We start from the raw sequence: 20,769 nt of genomic DNA, 5'->3' as shown, positions 1-20,769 counted from the left end.
CACTTTCTATGATTTGAACATATCCTGTGAGTCCAGTTTTAGATTCCGATGCTTCACTTTAGGTGTACTGTATCCCTTGGACCTTCTTATTGACGATGAAACACAGAAATTGCATCCGAATTTAATACAAATGGCACAATGCCGACTTAAGTACAAGAGCACTTACACTCTCATTTTCCATGATTCGAACTTCTCCTGTGAGGTCAGATTTAGATTCCGATGCTTCACTTCAGGTTTACTGTATACCTTGAACCTTCTTATTGACGATGAAAAACAGAAATTGCATCTGAATTAAATTCAAAAGGCACAATTCCGACTTAAGTACAAGAGGACTGACACTATCACTTTCTATGATTTGAACCTCTCCTGTGAGTCCAGTTTTAGATTCTGATGCTTCACTTCAGGTTTACTGTATCCCTTGGACCTTCTAATTGACGATGAAACACAGAGTTTTCATCCAAATTTAATACACAAGGTACAATGCCGACTTAAGTACAAGTGGACTGACACTCTAACTTTCTATGATTTGAATCTCTCCTGTGAGTCCAGTTTTAGATTCCGATGCTTCACTTCAGGTTTACTGTATCCCTTGGACCTTCGTATTGACGATGAAACACAGAAATTGCATCCGAATTTAATACAAAAATCACAATGGCGACTTAAGTACAAGAGGACTGACACTCTCACTTTCTATGATTTGAACATCTCCTGTGAGTCCAGTTTTAGATTCCGATGCTTCACTTCAGGTTTACTGTATCCCTTGGACCTTCTAATTGATGATGAAACATAGAAATTGCATCGGAATTAAATTCAAACCGCACAATGCCGACTTAAGTAAAAGAGGACTGACACTCTCAGTTTCGATGATTTGAACCACTCATGTGAGTCCAGTTTTAGATTCGATGCTTCACTTCAGGTTTACTGTATCCCTTGGACCTTCTTATTGACGATGAAACACAGAAATTGCATCCGAAATTAATACAAAAGTCACAATGGTGACTTAAGTACAAGAGGACTGACACTCTCGCTTTCTATGAATAGAACCTCTCCTGTGAGTCCAGTTTTAGATTCCGTTGCTTCGCCTCAGGTTTACTGTATCTCTTGGACCTTCTTACTGACGATGAAACACAGAAATTGCATCCGAATTTAATACAAATGGCACAATGGCGACTTACGTACAAGAGGACTGACACTCTCACTTTCTAAGATTCGAACCTCTCCTGTGAGCTCAGATTTAGATTCCGATGCTTCACTTCAGGTTTACTGTATCCTTTGGACCTTCTTGTTGACGATAAAACACAGAAATCGCATCCGAAATTAATACAAATAGCACAATGCCGTCTTAAGTAAAAGAGGACTGACGCTCTAATATTCTGTGATTTGAACCTCTCCTGCGAGTCCAGTTTTAGATTCCGATGCTTCACTTCAGGTTTACTGTATCCGTTGGACCTTCTTATTGACGATGAAACACAGAAATTGCATCCGAATTTAATACAAAAGGCACAATGCCGACTTAAGTACAAGAGGACTTACATTCTAACTTTCTATGATTTGAACCCCTTCTGTGAGTCCAGTTTTAGATTCTGATGCTTCACTTCAGGTTTACTGTACCCCTTGGACTTTCTTATTGACGATGAAACACAGAAATTGCATCCGAATTTAATACAAATGGCACAATACCGACTTGAGTACAAGTGGAATGACACTCTAACTTACTATGATTTGAACCTCTCCTGTGAGTCCAGTTTTAGATTCCGATGCTTCACTTCAGGTTTACTGTATACCTTGGGCCTTCTTATTGACGATGAAACACAGAAATTGCATCCGAATTTAATACAAAACTCACAATACCGACATAAGTACAAGAGGAGTGACACTCTAACTTTCTATGATTTGAATCACTCCTGTGAGTCCAGTTTTAGATTCAGATGCATCACTTCAGGTTTACTGTATCCCTTGGACGTTCTTATAGACGATGAAACACAGAAATTGCATCGGAATTAAATTCAAAAGGCACAGTGCCGACCTAAGTAGAAGAGGACTAACTCTCTCACTTTCTATGATTTGAACCTCTCCTGTGAGTCCAGTTTTAGCTTCCGATGCTTCACTTCAGGTTTACTGCATGCCTTGGACCTTCTTACTGACGATGAAACACTGAGTTTGTATCCGAATTTAATACAAAAATCATAATGCCGACTTAAGTACAAGAGGACTGACACTATAACTTTCTGTGATTTGAATCTCTCCTGTGAGTCCAGTTTTAAATTCCGATGCTTCACTTCAGGTTTACTGTATCCCTTGGGCCTTCTTATTGAAGATGAAACACAGAAATTGCATCGGAATGAAATTCAATAGCACAATTCCGACCTAAGTAGTAGAGGACTGACACTCTCACTTTCTATGATTTGAACCTCTCCTGTGAGTCCAGTTTTAGATTCCGATGCTTCACTTCAGGTTTACTGTATACCTTGGACATTCTTATTTACGATGAGACACAGAAATTGCATCCAAATTAAATACAAATGGCACAATACCGACTTAAGTACAAGAGGACTGACAATCTCACTTTCTATGACTCGAACCACTCCTGTGAGTCCAGTTATAGATTCCGATGTTTCACTTCAGGTTTAGTGTATCCCTTGGACCTTCTTATTGATTATGAGACTCAGGAATTGCATCCGAATTTAATACAAATGGCACAATGCCAACTTAAGTACAAGAGGACTGACACTCTCCCTTTCTATGATTTAAACCTCCCCTGTGAGTCCAGTTTTAAATTCCGATGCTTCACTTCAGGTTTACTGTATACCTTGCACCTTCTTATTGACGATGAAACATAGAAATTGCATCGGAATTTAATACAAATGGCACAATGCCGACTTAAGTACAAGAGGACTGACACTCTCATTTTCTATGATTTGAACCTCTCCTGTGAGTCCAGTTTTAGATTCCGATGTTCCACTTCGGGTTTACTTTATACCTTGCACCTTCTGATTGACGATGAAAAACAGAAATTGCATCGGAGTTTAATACAAAACACACAATGCCGACTTAAGTAAAAGAGGACAGACAGTCTAACTTTCTATCATTTGAACCTCTCCTGTGAGTTTAGTTTTAGATTCTGATGCTTCATTTCAGGTTTACTGTATCCCTTGGACCTTCTTATTGACGATGAAACACAGAAATTTGCATCCGAATTTAATACAAATGGCACAATGCCGTCTTAAGTAAAAGAGGACTGCCACTCTAACATTCTATGATTTGAACCTCTCCTGCGAGTCCAGTTTTAGATTCCGATGCTTCACTTAAGGTTTACTGTATCCCTTGGACCTTCTTATTGACGATGAAACACAGAAATTGCATCCGAATTTAATCCAAAATTCACAATACCGACTTAAGTACAAGAGGAGTGACACTCTAACTTTCTATGATTTGAATCTCTCCTGTGGGTCCAGTTTTAGATTCCGATGCTTCACTTCAGGTTTACTGTATCCCTTGGACGTTCTTATTGACGATGAAACACAGAAATTGCATCGGAATTAAATTAAAAAGGCACAATGCCGACCTAAGTAGAAGAGGACTAACTCTCTCACTTTCTATGATTTGAACCTCTCCTGTGAGTCCAGTTTTAGATTCCGATGCTTCACTTCAGGTTTACTGTATCCCTTGTACTTTCTTATTGACGATGAAACACACAAATTGCATCCGAATTTAATACAAAAATCACAATGGCGACTTAAGTACAAGAGGACTGACACTCACACTTTCTATGATTTGAACCTCTCCTGTGAGTCCAGTTTAAGATTCCGATGCTTCACTTCAGGTTTACTGTATCCCTTGGACCTTCTTATTGACGATGAAACACAGAAATTGCATCGGAAATAAATTCAAAACGCACAATCCCGACTTAAGTAAAAGAGGACTGACATTCTCTCACTTTCTATGATTTGAACCTCTCCTGTGAAGTCAGTTTTAGATTCCGATGCTTCACTTCAGGTTCACTGTATACCTTGCACCATCTTATTGACGATGAAACATAGAAATTGCATCGGAATTTAATACAAAAGGCACAATGCCGACTTAAGTAAAAGAGGACTGACACTCTAACTTACTATGATTTGAACCTCTCCTGTGAGTCCAGCTTTGGACTCCGATGCTTCACTTCAGGTTTACTGTATCCCTTGGACCTTCTTATTGACGATGAAACACAGAAATTGCATCGGAATTAAATTCAAAACACACAATGCCGACTTAAGTGAAAGAGGACTGACACTCTCACTTTCTTTGTTTTGAACCTCTCCTGTGAGTTCAGTTTCAGATTCCGATGCTTCACTTCAGGTTTACTGTATCCCTTGGACCTTCTTATTGACGATGAAACACAGAAATTGCATCGTAATTAAATTCAAAAGGCACAATGCCGACGTAAGTACAAGAGGACTGACACTCTAACTTTCTATGATTTGAACCTCTCCTGTGAGTCCAGTTTTAGATTCCGATGCTTCACTTCAGGTTTACTGTATCCCTTGGACCTTCTTATTGACGATGAAACACAGAAATTGCATCGCAAATAAATTCAAAACGCACAATGCCGACTTAAGTAAAAGAGGACTGACACTCTCACTTTCTATGATTTGAACCTCTCCTGTGAGTCCAGTTTTAGATTCCGATGCTTCACTTCATGTTTACTGTATCCCTTGGACTTTCTTGTTGACGATGAACCACCGAAATTGCATCATAATTAAATTCAAAAGGCATAATGCCGACTTAAGTACAAGAGGACTGACACTCTAACTTTCTGTGATTTGAACCTCTCCTGTGAGGTCAGATTTAGATTCCGATGCTTCACTTCAGGTTTACTGTATCCCTTGGACCTTCTTATAGACGATAAATCACAGAAATTGCATCCGAATTTAATACAAATGGCACAATGCCGACATAAGTACAAGAGGACTGACATTCTCTCACTTTCTATGATTTGAACCTCTCCTGTGAGTCCAGTTTTAGATTCCGATGCTTCACTTCCGGTTGACTGTATCCCTTGGACCTTCTTAATGACGATGAAACACATAAAATGCATCCGAATTTAATACAAACTGCACAATGCCGACTTAAGTACAAGAGGGCTGACACTCTCACTTTCTATGATTCGAACCTCTCCTGTAAGGTCACTTTTAGATTCCGATGCTTCACTTCAGGTTTACCGTATCCCATGGACCTTCTTATTGACGATAAAACACAGTAATCGCATCGGAATTAAATTCAAAATGTACAATGCCGACCTAAGTAGAAGAGGACTGACACTCTCACTTTCTATGATTTGAACCTCTTCTGTGAGTCCAGTTTTAGATTCCGATGCTTCACTTCTGGTTTACTGCATCCCTTGGACCTTCTTACTGACGATGAACCACAGAGATTGCATCCGAATGTAATACAAAAATCACAATGCCGACTTAAGTACAAGAGGACTGACACTATAACTTTCTGTGATTTGAACCTCTCCTGTGAGTCCTGCTTTGGATTCCGATGCTTCACTTCAGGTTTACTGTATCCCTTGGACCTTCTCATTGACGATGAAACACAGAAATTGCATCGGAATTAAATTCAAAACACACAATGCCGACTTAAGTGAAAGAGGACTGACACTCTCACTTTCTTTGTTTTGAACCTCTCCTGTGAGTCCAGTTTTAGATTCCGATGCTTCTCTCCAGGTTTACTGTATCCCTTGGACCTTCTTATTGACGATGAAACACAGAAATTGCATCGTAATTAAATTCAAAAGGCACAATGCCGACTTAAGTACAAGAGGACTGACACTCTAACTTTCTATGATTTGAACCTCTCCTGTGAGTCCAGTTTTAGATTCCGATGCTTCACTTCAGGTTTACTGTATCCCTTGGACCTTCTTATTGACGATGAAACACAGAAATTGCATCGGAAATAAATTCAAAACGCACAATGCCGACTTAAGTAAAAGAGGACTGACACTCTCACTTTCTATGATTTGAACCTCTCCTGTGAGTCCAGTTTTAGATTCCGATGCTTCACTTCATGTTTACTGTATCCCTTGGACTTTCTTGTTGACGATGAACCACCGAAATTGCATCGGAATTAAATTCAAAAGGCACAATGCCGACTTAAGTACAAGAGGACTGACACTCTAACTTTCTATGATTTGAACCTCTCCTGTGAGGTCAGATTTAGATTCCGATGCTTCACTTCAGGTTTACTGTATCCCTTGGACCTTCTTATAGACGATAAATCACAGAAATTGCATCCGAATTTAATACAAATGGCACAATGCCGACATAAGTACAAGAGGACTGACACTCTCACTTTCTATGATTTGAACCTCTCCTGTGAGTCCAGTTTTAGATTCCGATGCTTCACTTCAGGTTGACTGTATCCCTTGGACCTTCTTATTGACGATGAAACACAGAAAATGCATCCGAATTTAATACAAACGGCACAATGCCGACTTAAGTACAAGAGGACTGACACTATAACTTTCTGTGATTTGAATCTCTCCTGTGAGTCCAGTTTTAAATTCCGATGCCTCACTTCAGGTTTACTGTATCCCTTGGGCCTTCTTATTGAAGATGAAACACAGAAATTGCATGGGAATGAAATTCAAAAGCACAATTCCGACCTAAGTAGAAGAGGACTAACACTCTCACTTTCTATGATTTGAACCTCTCCTGTGAGTCCAGTTTTAGATTCCGATGCTTCACTTCAGGTTTACTGTATACCTTGGACCTTCTTATTTACGATGAGACACAGAAATTGCATCCAAATTAAATACAAATGGCACAATACCGACTTAAGTACAAGAGGACTGACACTCTCACTTTCTATGATTCGAACCACTCCTGTGACGTCAGTTTTAGATTCCGATGCTTCACTTCAGGTTTACTGTATCCCTTGGATCTTCTTATTGACGATAAAACACAGAAATTGCATCCGAATTTAATACAAAAGGCACAATACCGACTTAAGTACAAGAGGAGTTACACTCTAACTTTCTATGATTTGAAACTCTCCTGTGAGTCCAGTTATAGATTCCGATGTTTCACTTCAGGTTTAGTGTATCCCTTGGACCTTCTTATTGATTATGAGACACAGGTATTGCATCCGAATTTAATACAAATGGCACAATGCCGACTTAAGTACAAGAGGACTGACACTCTCACTTTCTATGATTTGAACCTCTCCTGTGAAGTCAGTTTTAGATTCCGATGCTTCACTTCAGGTTCACTGTATACCTTGCACCATCTTATTGACGATGAAACATAGAAATTGCATCGGAATTTAATACAAAAGGCACAATGCCGACTTAAGTAAAAGAGGACTAACACTCTAACTTACTATGATTTGAACCTCTCCTGTGAGTCCAGCTTTGGATTCCGATGCTTCACTTCAGGTTTACTGTATCCCTTGGACCTTCTTATTGACGATGAAACACAGAAATTGCATCGGAATTAAATTCAAAACACACAATGCCGACTTAAGTGAAAGAGGACTGACACCCTCACTTTCTTTGTTTTGAACCTCTCCTGTGAGTCCAGTTTTAGATTCCGATGCTTCACTTCAGGTTTACTGTATCCCTTGGACCTTCTTATTGACGATGAAACACAGAAATTGCATCGTAATTAAATTCAAAAGGCACAATGCCGACTTAAGTACAAGAGGACTGAAACTCTAACTTTCTATGATTTGAACCTCTCCTGTGAGTCCAGTTTTAGATTCCGATGCTTCATTTCAGGTTTACTGTATCCCTTGGACCTTCTTATTGACGATGAAACACAGAAATTGCATCGGAAATAAATTCAAAACGCACAATGCCGACTTAAGTAAAAGAGGACTGACACTCTCACTTTCTATGATTTGAACCTCTCCTGTGAGTCCAGTTTTAGATTCCGATGCTTCACTTCATGTTTACTGTATCCCTTGGACTTTCTTGTTGACGATGAACCACCGAAATTGCATGGGAATTAAATTCAAAAGGCACAATGCCGACTTAAGTACAAGAGGACTGACACTCAAACTTTCTATGATTTGAACCTCTCCTGTGATGTCAGATTTAGATTCCGATGCTTCACTTGAGGTTTACTGTATCCCTTGGACCTTCTTATAGACGATAAATCACAGAAATTGCATCCGAATTTAATACAATTGGCACAATGCCGACATAAGTACAAGAGGACTGACACTCTCAATTTCTATGATTCGAACCTCTCCTGTGAGGTCACTTTTAGATTCCGATGCTTCACTTCAGGTTTACCGTATCCCTTGGACCTTCTTATTGACGATAAAACACAGTAATCGCATCGGAATTAAATTCAAAATGTACAATGCCGACCTAAGTAGAAGAGGACTGATACTCTCACTTTCTATGATTTGAACCTCTCCTGTGAGTCCAGTTTTAGATTCCGATGCTTCACTTTAGGTTTACTGCATCCCTTGGACCTTCTTACTGACGATGAAACACAGAGTTTGCATCCGAATTTAATACAAAAATCACAATGCCGACTTAAGTACAAGAGGACTGACACTATAACTTTCTGTGATTTGAATCTCTCCTGTGAGTCCAGTTTTAAATTCCGATGCTTCACTTCAGGTTTACTGTATCCCTTGGGCCTTCTTATTGAAGATGAAACACAGAAATTGCATCGGAATGAAATTCAAAAAGCACAATTCCGACCTAAGTAGCTGAGGACTGACACTCTCACTTTCTATGATTTGAACCTCTCCTGTGAGTCCAGTTTTAGATTCTGATGCTTCATTTCTGGTTTACTGTATCCCTTGGACCTTCTTATTGACGATGAAACACAGAAATTTGCATCCGAATTTAATACAAATGGCACAATGCCGTCTTAAGTAAAAGAGGACTGCCACTCTAACATTCTATGATTTGAACCTCTCCTGCGAGTCCAGTTTTAGATTCCGATGCTTCACTTCAGGTTTACTGTATCCCTTTGACGTTCTTACTGACGATGAAACACAGAAATTGCATCGGAATTAAATTAAATGGCACAATGCCGACCTAAGTAGAAGAGGACTAACTCTCTCACTTTCTATGATTAGAACGTCTCCTGTGAGTCCAGTTTTAGATTCCGATGCTTCACTTCAGGTTTACTTTATCCCTTGGACTTTCTTATTGACGATGAAACACAGAAGTTGCATCCGAATTTAATACAAAAATCACAATGGCGACTTAAGTACAAGAGGACTGACACTCTCACTTTCTATGATTTGAACCTCTCCTGTGAAGTCAGTTTTAGATTCCGATGCTTCACTTCAGGTTCACTGTATACCTTGCACCATTTTGTTGACGATGAAACATAGAAATTGCATCGGAATTTAATACAAAAGGCACAATGCCGACTTAAGTAAAAGAGGACTAACACTCTAACTTACTATGATTTGAACCTCTCCTGTGAGTCCAGCTTTGGATTCCGATGCTTCACTTCAGGTTTACTGTATCCCTTGGACCTTCTTATTGACGATGAAACACAGAAATTGCATTGGAATTAAATTCAAAACACACAATGCCGACTTAAGTGAAAGAGGACTGACACCCTCACTTTCTTTGTTTTGAACCTCTCCTGTGAGTCCAGTTTTAGATTCCGATGCTTCACTTCAGGTTTACTGTATCCCTTGGACCTTCTTATTGACGATGAAACACAGAAAATGCATCGTAATTAAATTCAAAAGGCACAATGCCGACTTAAGTACAAGAGGACTGACACTCTAACTTTCTATGATTTGAACCTCTCCTGTGAGTCCAGTTTTAGATTCCGATGCTTCACTTCAGGTTTACTGTATCCCTTGGACCTTCTTATTGACGATGAAACACAGAAATTGCATCGGAAATAAATTCAAAACGCACAATGCCGACTTAAGTAAAAGAGAACTGACACTCTCACTTTCTATGATTTGAACCTCTCCTGTGAGTCCAGTTTTAGATTCCGATGCTTCACTTCATGTTTACTGTATCCCTTGGACTTTCTTGTTGAAGATGAACCACCGAAATTGCATCGGAATTAAATTCAAAAGGCACAATGCCGACTTAAGTACAAGAGGACTGACACTCTCACTTTCTATGATTTGAACCTCTCCTGTGAGTCCAGTTTTAAATTCCGATGCTTCACTTCAGGTTTACTGTATCCCTTGGACCCTCTTATTGACGATAAAACACAGTAATCGCATCGGAATTAAATTCAAAATGTACAATGCCGACCTAAGTAGAAGAGGACTGACACTCTCACTTTCTATGATTTGAACCTCTCCTGTGAGTCCAGTTTTAGATTCCGATGCTCGACTTCGGGTTTACTGTATCCCTTGGACCTTCTTATTGACGATGAAACACAGAAATTTGCAGCCGAATTTAATACAAATGGCACAATGCCGTCTTAAGTAAAAGAGGACTGCCACTCTAACATTCTATGATTTGAACCTCTCCTGCTAGTCCAGTTTTAGATTCCGATGCTTCACTTAAGGTTTACTGTATCCCTTGGACCTTCTTATTGACGATGAAACACAGAAATAGCATCCGAATTAAATCCAAAATTCACAATACCGACTTAAGTACAGGAGGAGTGACACACTAACTTTCTATGATTTGAATCTCTCCTGTGGGACCAGTTTTAGATTCCGATGCTTCACTTCAGGTTTACTGTATCCCTTGGACGTTCTTATTGACGATGAACACAGAAATTGCATCGGAATTAAATTAAAAAGGCACAATGCCAACTTAAGTAAAAGAGGACTGACACTCTCACTTTCTTTGTTTTGAACCTCTCCTGTGAGTCCAGTTTTAGATTCCGATGCTTCACTTCAGGTTTACTGTATCCCTTGGATTCTTATTGACGATGAAACACAGAAATTACATCGGAATTAAATTCAAAAGGCTCAAAGCCAACTTAAGTACTAGAGGCCTGACACTCTCACTTTCTATGATTTGAACCTCTCCTGTGAGTCCAGTTTTAGATTCCTTTGCTTCACTTCAGGTTACTGTATACCTTGGACCTTCTAATTGACGATGAAACACAGAAATTACATCCGAATATTATACAAAAAACACAATGGCGACTTAAGTACAAGAGGACTGACACTCTCACTATCTATGATTTGAACATCTCCTGTGAGTCCAGTTTTAGATTCCGATTCTTCACTTCAGGATTACTGTATCCCTTGGACCTTCTTATTGACGATGAAACAAAGAAATTGCATCGTAATTAAATTCAAAAGGCACAATGCCGACTTAAGTACAAATGGACTGACACTCTAACTTTCTATGATTTGAAACTCCCCAGTGAGTCCAGTTTTAGATTCCGATGCTTCACTTCAGGTTTACTGTATCCCTTGGACCTTCTTATTGACGATGAAACACAGAAATTGCATCGGAATTAAATTCAAAAGGCAAAATGCCGACTTCAGTACAAGAGGACTGACACTCTAACTTTCTATGGTTTGAACCACTCATGTGAGTCCAGTTTTAGATTGCGATGCTTCACTTCAGGTTTACTGTATCCCTTGGACTTTCTTATTGACGATGAAACACAGATATTGCATCCGAAATTAATACAAAAGTCACAATGGTGACTTAAGTACAAGAGGACTGACACTCTCACTTTCTTTGATTCGAACCTCTCCTGTGAGGTCAGATTTAGATTCCGATGCTTCACTTCAGGTTTACTGTATCCCTTGGACCTTCTTGTTGACGATAAAACACAGAAATCGCATCCGAAATTAATACAAATAGCACAATGCCGTCTTAAGTAAAAGAGGACTGACGCTCTAACATTCTGTGATTTGAACCTCTCCTGCGAGTCCAGTTATAGATTCCGATGCTTCACTTAAGGTTTACTGTATCCCTTGGACCTTCTTATTGACGATGAAACACAGAAATTGCATCCGAATTTAATACAAAAGGCACAATGGCGACTTAAGTACAAGGGGACTGACACTCTCACTTTCTATGATTTGAACATATCCTGTGAGTCCAGTTTTAGATTCCGATGCTTCACTTTAGGTGTACTGTATCCCTTGGACCTTCTTATTGACGATGAAACACAGAAATTGCATCCGAATTTAATACAAATGGCACAATGCCGACTTAAGTACAAGAGCACTGACACTCTCACTTTCCATGATTCGAACTTCTCCTGTGAGGTCAGATTTAGATTCCGATGCTTGACTTCAGGTTTACTGTATACCTTGAACCTTCTTATTGACGATGAAAAACAGAAATTGCATCTGAATTAAATTCAAAAGGCACAATGCCGACTTAAGTACAAGTGGACTGACACTCTAACTTTCTATGATTTGAAGCTCTCCTGTGAGTCCAGTTTTAGATTCCGATGCTTCACTTCAGGTTTACTGTATCCCTTGGACCTTCGTATTGACGATGAAACACAGAAATTGCATCCGAATTTAATACAAAAATCACAATGGCGACTTAAGTACAAGAGGACTGACACTCTCACTTTCTATGATTTGAACATCTCCTGTGAGTCCAGTTTTAGATTCCGATGCTTCACTTCAGGTTTACTGTATCCCTTGGACCTTCTAATTGTTGATGAAACATAGAAATTGCATCGGAATTAAATTCAAACCGCACAATGCCGACTTAAGTAAAAGAGGACTGACACTCTCACTTTCGATGATTTGAACCACTCATGTGAGTCCAGTTTTAGATTCGATGCTTCACTTCAGGTTTACTGTATCCCTTGGACCTTCTTATTGACGATGAAACACAGAAATTGCATACGAAATTAATACAAAAGTCACAATGGTGACTTAAGTACAAGAGGACTGACACTCTCGCTTTCTATGAATAGAACCTCTCCTGTGAGTCCAGTTTCAGATTCCGATGCTTCGCCTCAGGTTTACTGTATCTCTTGGACCTTCTTACTGACGATGAAACACAGAAATTGCATCCGAATTTAATACAAATGGCACAATGACGACTTACGTACAAGAGGACTGACACTCTCACTTTCTAAGATTCGAACCTCTCCTGTGAGCTCAGATTTAGATTCCGATGCTTCACTTCAGGTTTACTGTATCCTTTGGACCTTCTTGTTGACGATAAAACACAGAAATCGCATCCGAAATTAATACAAATAGCACAATGCCGTCTTAAGTAAAAGAGGACTTACATTCTAACTTTCTATGATTTGAACCCCTTCTGTGAGTCCAGTTTTAGATTCTGATGCTTCACTTCAGGTTTACTGTACCCCTTGGACTTTCTTATTGACGATGAAACACAGAAATTGCATCCGAATTTAATACAAATGGCACAATACCGACTTGAGTACAAGTGGAATGACACTCTAACTTTCTATGATTTGAACCTCTCCTGTGAGTCCAGTTTTAGATTCCGATGCTTCACTTCAGGTTTACTGTATACCTTGGGCCTTCTTATTGACGATGAAACACAGAAATTGCATCCGAATTTAATACAAAACTCACAATACCGACATAAGTACAAGAGGAGTGACACTCTAACTTTCTATGATTTGAATCACTCCTGTGAGTCCAGTTTTAGATTCAGATGCATCACTTCAGGTTTACTGTATCCCTTGGACGTTCTTATAGACGTTGAAACACAGAAATTGCATCGGAATTAAATTCAAAAGGCACAATGCCGACCTAAGTAGAAGAGGACTAACACTCTCACATTCTATGATTTGAACCTCTCCTGTAAGTCCAGTTTTAGATTCCGATGCTTCACTTCAGGTTTACTGTATACCTTGCACCTTCTTATTGAAGATGAAACACAGAAAATTGCATTGGAATTAAATTCAAAAGGCTCAATGCCGACTTAAGTACTAGAGGACTGACACTCTCACTTTCTATGATTTGAACCTCTCCTGTGAGTCCAGTTTTAGATTCCGATGCTTCACTTCAGGTTTACTGTATCCCTTGGACCTTGTTATTGACGATGAAGCACAGATATTGCATCCGAAATTAATACAAAAGTCACAATGGTGACTTAAGTAGAAGAGGACTGACACTCTCACTTTCTATGATTTGAACCTCTCCTGTGAGTCCAGTTTTAGATTCCGATGCTTCATCTCAGGTTTGCTGTATCCCTTGGACCTTCTTGGTGACGATAAAACACAGAAATCGCATCCGAAATTAATACATATAGCACACTGCCGTCTTAAGTAAAAGAGGACTGACGCTCTAACTATCTGTGATCTGAATCTCTCCTGCGAGTCCAGTTTTAGATTCCGATGCTTCACTTATGGTTTACTGTATCCCTTGGACCTTCTTATTGACGATGAAACACAGAAATTGCATCCGAATTTAATACAAAAGGCACAATGCCGACTTAAGTACAAGAGGACTTACATTCTAACTTTCTATGACTTGAACCTCTCCTGTGAGTCCAGTTTTAGATTCCGATGCTTCACTTCAGGTTTACTGTACCCCTTGGACTTTCTTATTGACGAAGAAACACAGAAATTGCATCCGAATTTAATACAAATGGCACAATACCGACTTGAGTACAAGAGGAGTGACACTCTAACTTTCTATGATTTGAACCTCTCCTGTGAGTTCAGTTTTAGATTCCGATGCTTCACTTCAGGTTTACTGTATCCCTTGGACCTTCTTATTGACGATGAAACACAGAAATTGCATTCGAATTTAATACAAAACTCACAATACCGACTTAAGTACAAGAGGAGTGACACTCTAACCTTCTATGATTCGAATCACTCCTGTGAATCCAGTTCTACATTCCGATGCTTCACTTCAGGTTTACTGTATCCCTTGGACCTTCTTATTGACGATGAAACACAGAAATTGCATTCGAATTTAATACAAAACTCACAATACCGACTTAAGTACAAGAGGACTGACACTCTAACTTTCTATGATTTGAACCTCTCCTGTGAGTTCAGTTTTAGATTCCGATGCTTCACTTCAGGTTTACTGTATACCTTGCACCTTCTTATTGACGATGAAACACAGAAATTGCAGCGGAATTAAATTCAAAAGCCTCAATGCCGACTTAAGTACTAGAGGACTGACACTCTCACTTTCTATGATTTGAACCTCTCCAGTGAGTCCAGTTTTAGATTCCGATGCTTCACTTCAGGTTTACTGTATCCCATGGATCTTCTAATTGACGATGTAACACAGAGTTTGCATCCGAATTTAATACGAAAGGTACAATGCCGCCTTAAGTGCAAGAGGACTGACACTCTAACTTTCTATGATTTGATCCTCTCCTGTGAGTCCAGTTTTAGATTCCTTTGCTTCAGTTCAGGTTACTGTATACCTTGGACCTTCTTATTGACGATGAAACACAGAAATTACATCCGAATTTTATACAATAATCACAATGGCGACTTAAGTACAAGAGGACTGACACTCTCACTTTCTATGATTTGAACATCTCCTGTGAGTCCAGTATTAGATTCCGATTCTTCACTTCAGGTTTACCTTATCCCTTGGACCTTCTTATTGACGATGTTACACAGAAATTACATCGGAATTAAATTCAAACCGCACAATGCCGACTTAAGTAAAAGAGCACTGACACTCTCACACTCTATGATTTGAAACTCGGCTGTGAGTCTAGTATTAGATTCCGATGCTTCACTTCAGGTCTACTGTTTCCCTTGGACCTTCTTATTGACGATGAAACACAGAAATTGCATCGGAATTAAGTTCAAAAGGCACAATGCCGACTTAAGTACAGGAGGACTGACACTCTAACTTTCTATGATTTGAACCTCTCCCGTGAGTCCAGTTTTAGTTTCCGATGCTTCACTTCAGGTTTACAGTATCCCTTGGACATTTGTATTGTCGATGAAACACAGAGTTTGCACCCGAATTTAATACAAAAGGCACAACGCCGATTTAAGTACTAGAGGACTGACAGTCTAACTTTCTATGATTTGAACCTCTCCCGTGAGTCCAGTATTAGATTCCGATGCTTCACTTCAGGTTTACTGTATCCCTTGGACCTACTTGGTGACGATAAAACACAGAAATCGCATCCGAAATTAATACAAATAGCACAATGCCGTCTTAAGTAAAAGAGGACTGACGCTCTATTTATCTATGATTTGAACCTCTCCTGCGAGTCCAGTTTTAGATTCCGATGCTTCACTTAAGGTTTACTGTATCCCTTGGACCTTCTTATTGACGATGAAACACAGAAATTGCATCCGAATTTAATACAAAAGGCACAATGCCGTCTTAAGTACAAGAGGACTTACATTCTAACTTTCTATGATTTGAACCTCTCCTGTGAGTCCAGTTTTAGATTCCGATGCTTCACTTCCGGTTTACTGAACCCCTTTTACTTTCTTATTGACGATGAAACACAGAAATTTCATCCGAATTTAATACAAATGGCACAATACCGACTTGAGTACAAGAGGAGTGACACTCTAACTTTCTATGATTTGAACCTCTCCTGTGAGTCCAGTTTTAGATTCCGATGCTTCACTTCAGGTTTACTGTATCCCTTAGACCTTCTTATTGACGATGAAACACAGAAATTGCATTCGAATTTAATACAAAACTCACAATACCGACTTAAGAACAAGAGGAGTGACACTCTAACCTTCTATGATTTGAATCACTCCTGTGAATCCAGTTTTAGATTCCGATGCTTCACTTCAGGTTTACTGTATCCCTTGGGCGTTCTAATAGACGATGAAACACAGAAATTGCATCGGAATTAAATTCAAAAGGCACAATGCCGACCTAAGTAAAAGAGGACTAACACTCTCACTTTCTATGACTTGAACCTCTCCTGTAAGTCCAGTTTTAAATTCCGATGCTACACTTCAGGTTTACTGTATACCTTGCACCTTCTTATTGACGATGAAAACAGAAATTGCAGCGGAATTAAATTCAAAAGCCTCAATGCCGACTTAAGTATTAGAGGACTGACACTCTCACTTTCTCTGATTTGAACCTCTCCTGTGAGTATAGTTTTAGATTCCGATGCTTCACTTCAGGTTTACTGTATCCCTTGGATCTTCTAATTGACGATGAAACACAGAGTTTGCATCCGAATTTAATACAAAAGGTACAATGCCGCCTTAAGTGCAAGAGGACTGACACTCTCACTTTCTATGATTTGAACCTCTCCTGTGAGTCCAGTTTTAGATTCCGAAGCTTCACTTCAGGTTTACTGTATACCTTGGGCCTTCTTATTGACGATGAAACACAGAAATTGCATCCGAATTTAATTCAAAACTCACATTACCGACATAAGTACAAGAGGAGTGACACTCTAACTTTCTATGATTTCAATCACTCCAGTGAGTCCAGTTTTAGATTCCGATGCATCACTTCAGGTTTAATGTATCCCTTGGACGTTCTTATTGACGATGAAACACAGAAATTGCATCGGAATTAAGTTCAAAAGGCACAATGCCGACTTAAGTACAAGAGGACTGACACTCTAACATTCTATGATTTGAACCACTCATGTGAGTACAGTTTTAGATTCCGATGCTTCACTTCAGGTTTACTGTACCCCTTGGAATTTCTTATTGACGATGAAACACAGAAATTGCATCCGAATTTAATAGAAATGGCACAATGCCGACTTAAGTACAAGAGGACTCACACTCTCACTTTCTATGATTCGAACCTCTCCTCTGAGATCAGATTTAGATTCCGATGCTTCACTTCAGGTTTACTGTATCCCTTGGACCTTCTTGGTGACGATAAAACACAGAAATCGCATCCGAAATTAATACAAATAGCACAATGCCGTCTTAAGTAAAAGAGGACTGACGCTCTAACTATCTGTGATTTGAACCTCTCCTGCGAGTCAAGTTTTAGATTCCGATGCTTCACTTCAGGTTTACTGTATCCCTTGGACCTTCTTATTGACGATGAAACACAGAAATTGCATCGGAATTAAATTCAAAAGGCACAATGCCGAGTTAAGTACAAGAGGACTGACACTCTAACTTTCTATGATTTGAACCAATCATGTGAGTCCAGTTTTAGATTCCGATGCTTCACTTCAGGTTTACTGTATCCCTTGGACGTTCTTAGAGACGATGAAACACAGAAATTGCATCGGAATTAAATTCAAAAGGCACAATGCCGACCTAAGTAGAATAGGACTAACACTCTCACATTCTATGATTTGAACCTCTCCTGTAAGTCCAGTTTTAGATTCCGATGCTTCACTTCAGGTTTACTGTATACCTTGCACCTTCTTATTGACGATGAAATACAGAAATTGCATCGGAATTAAATTCAAAAGGCTCAATGCCGACTTAAGTACTAGAGGACTGACACTCTCACTTTCTATGATTTGAACCTCTCCTGTGAGTCCAGTTTAAGATTCCGATACTTCACTTCAGGTTTATTGTATCCCTTGGACCTTCTAATTGACGATGAAACACAGAATTTGCATCCCAATTTAATACAAAAGGTACAATGCCGACTTGAGTGCAAGAGGACTGACACTCTAACTTTCTATGATTTTAACCTCTCCTGTGAGTCCAGTTTTAGATTCCTTTGTTCACCTCACGTTACTGTATACCTTCGGCCTTCTTATTGACGATGAAACACAGAATTTACATCCGAATTTTATACAAAAATCACAATGGCGGCTTAAGTAAAGAGGACTGACACACTCACTTTCTATGATTTGAACATCTCCTGTGAGTCCAGTTTTAGATTCCGATTCTTCACTTCAGGTTTACCTTATCCCTTGGACCTTCTTATTGACGATGAAACACAGAAATTGCATCGGAATTAAATTCAAACCGCACAATGCCGACTTAAGTATAAGAGGACTGACACTCTCACGTTCTATGATATGAATTTCTGCTGAGAGCCCAATATTAGATTCCGATGCTTCACTTCAGGTTTACTGTTTCCCTTGGACCTTCTTATTGACGATGAAACACAGAAATTGCATCGGAATTAAGTTCAAAAGGCACAATGCCGACTTAAGTACAAGAGGACTGACACTCTAACTTTCTATGATTTGAACCACTCATGTGAGTACAGTTTTAGATTCCGATGCTTCACTTCAGGTTTACTGTACCCCTTGGACTTTCTTATTGACGATGAAACACAGAACTTGCATCCGAATTTAATAGAAATGGCACAATGCCGACTTAAGTACAAGATGACTGACGCTCTAACTATCTGTGATTTGAACCTCTCCTGCGAGTCCAGTTTTAGATACCGATGCTTCACTTTAGGTTTACTGTATACCTTGGACCTTCTTATTGACGATGAAACACAGAAATTGCATTCGAATTTAATACAAAACTCACAATACCGACTTAAGTACAAGATTACTGACACTCTCACTTTCTATGATTTGAACCTCTCCTGGGAGTCCAGTTTTAGATTCCGATGCTTCACCTCAGGTTTACTGTATCTCTTGGACCTTCTTACTGACGATGAAACACAGAAATTGCATCCGAATTTAATAGAAATGGTCAAATGCCGACTTAAGTACAAGAGGACTGACACTCTCACTTTCTATGATTCGAACCTCTCCTGTGAGATCAGATTTAGATTCCGTTGCTTCACTTCAGGTTTACTGTATCCCTTGGACCTTCTGGGTGACGATAAAACACAGAAATCGCATCCGAAATTAATACAAATAGCACAATGCCGTCTTAAGTAAAAGAGGACTGACGCTCTAACTATCTGTGATTTGAACCTCTCCTGCGAGTCCAGTTTTAGATTCCGATGCTTCACTTCAGGTTTACTGTATCCCTTGGACCTTCTTATTGACGATGAAAAACAGAAATTGCATCCGAAATTAATACAAAAGTCACAATGGTGACTTAAGTACAAGAGGACTGACACTCTCACTTTTTATGAATAGAACCTCTCCTGTGAGTCCAGTTTTAGATTCCGATGCTTCGCCTCAGGTTTACTGTATCTCTTGGACCTTCTTGCTGACGATGAAACATAGAAATTGCATCCGAATTTAATACAAATGGCACAATGACTACTTACGTACAAGAGGACTAACACTCTTACTTTCTATGATTCGAACCTCTCCTGTGAGGTCAGATTTAGATTCCGATGCTTCACTTCAGGTTTACTGTATCCCTTGGACCTTCTTGTTGACGATAAAACACAGAAATCGCATCCGAAATTAATACAAATAGCACAATGCCGTCTTAAGTAAAAGAGGACTGACGCTCTAACATTCTGTGATTTGAACCTCTCCTGCGAGTCCAGTTTTAAATTCCGATGCTTCACTTCAGGTTTACTGTATCCCTTGGACCTTCTTATTGACGATGAAACACAGAAATTGCATCCGAATTTAATACAAAAGGCACAATGCCGACTTAACTACAAGAGGACTTACATTCTAACTTTCTATGATTTGAACCTCTTCTGTGAGTCCAGTTTTAGATTCTGATGGTTCACTTCAGGTTTACTGTACCCCTTGGACTTTCTTATTGACGATGAAACACAGAAATTGCATCCGAATTTAATACAAATGGCACAATACCAACTTGAGTACAAGTGGAGTGACACTCTAACTTTCTATGATTTGAACCTCTCCTGTCAGTCCAGTTTTAGATTCCGATGCTGCACTTCAGGTTTACTGTATGCCTTGCTCCTTCCTATTGACGATGAAACACAGAAATTGCATCCGAATTTAATGCAAAACTCACAATACCGACATAAGTACAAGAGGAGTGACACTCTAACTTTCTATGATTTGAATCACTCCTGTGAGTCCAGTTTTAGATTCCGATGCATCACTTCAGGTTTACTGTATCCCTTGGACGT

The sequence above is a fragment of the Schistocerca serialis genome, chromosome 10, assembly GCF_023864345.2.
Source record: "Schistocerca serialis cubense isolate TAMUIC-IGC-003099 chromosome 10, iqSchSeri2.2, whole genome shotgun sequence".
NCBI classification, from domain to species: Eukaryota; Metazoa; Arthropoda; class Insecta; order Orthoptera; family Acrididae; genus Schistocerca; species Schistocerca serialis.
The sequence above is the reverse complement of the archived record's forward strand: the minus strand, read 5'-3'. Positions refer to the sequence as shown.